This window comes from Schistocerca piceifrons, chromosome 3 (assembly GCF_021461385.2).
Source record: "Schistocerca piceifrons isolate TAMUIC-IGC-003096 chromosome 3, iqSchPice1.1, whole genome shotgun sequence".
NCBI lineage: Eukaryota > Metazoa > Arthropoda > Insecta > Orthoptera > Acrididae > Schistocerca > Schistocerca piceifrons.
In genome coordinates this window covers 93,758,225-93,759,219 of record NC_060140.1, presented here as the reverse complement: position 1 = coordinate 93,759,219, position 995 = coordinate 93,758,225, and the positions used below count along the sequence as shown (strand labels likewise).

Genomic DNA, 995 nt, shown 5'->3' with positions numbered 1-995 from the left:
TTGCCACCCAAGTTGGAAGTGCTGCGTCAGTTTTCAACGATGCTGATATCAGTGGTAATGTGAACGTTCTCCCACCAGTAGAAGAGGTTCTGGAAGTCCACGCAGCAGAGAAACTCTCCAGCGTGGCAGACCGGACAGCTACCATGCTGCAGATGAAAGTGCTTGTGAGCGCAGACGTGTCAATACGAACAGTTGCGAACTGGTTATGCGCGTTGGAACTGCAGGCACGTACACACATCTGGCCGGTCTTCCACTGACACCACAGCATCGACGTGCATTGCTCGAATGGTGCCGTCAGAGGATTACTTGGAAGATGCACCGTGCTCTTCAACGATGAAAGTAGATTCTGCTTGCACGCAAGTGATGGTTGCTTCACATATGACGTAGACCTGGTGGGCGTTCTCTCGTAGAATGCAATCGTCAGAAACACAGTGGCTCCACCCCAGCCCTTATGGTCTGGGGTGCTACACGCTACAACTCTCTTTCTCCTTTGGTGTTTCTGGAGGGGACGCTGACCAGCGCTCGGTACTTTCAGAGTTGTATTAGAGCCATTCTTTTTCGGTAACGGCCTTGCCGCAGTGGCTACACCGGTTCCCGTGAGATCACCGAAGCTAAGCGCTGTCGGGCATGGCTGGCACTTGGCTGGGTGACCATCCAGGCCGCCATGCGCTGTTGCCATTTTTCGGGGTGCACTCAGCCTCGTGATGCCAATTGGGGAGCTACTCGACCGAATAGTAGCGGCTCCGGTCAAAGAAAATCATCATAACGACCGGGAGAGCGGTTTGCTGACCACACGCCCCTCCTATCCACATCCTCAACTGAGGATGACACGGCGGTCGGATGGTCCCGATGGGCCACCGCTTGTGCTATTGATCTGTACAAGTAATCGTTTCATGTATTCCATGCACACTGATGCAGCAATAAATCATGAGTGAAATGAAAACTTTTAAAAGTGTACTATTTTTTTTGGTAGTATAGTTAATGACCGATTTTAA

General features: G+C 51.4%; 1 pseudogene; it reads left to right on the top strand.

Moving 5' to 3' along the window:
- Window positions 1-560: 560 nt before the first annotated feature.
- Window positions 561-678, top strand: LOC124790211 (annotated as a pseudogene).
- The last annotated feature ends 317 nt before the right edge of the window (window positions 679-995 follow it).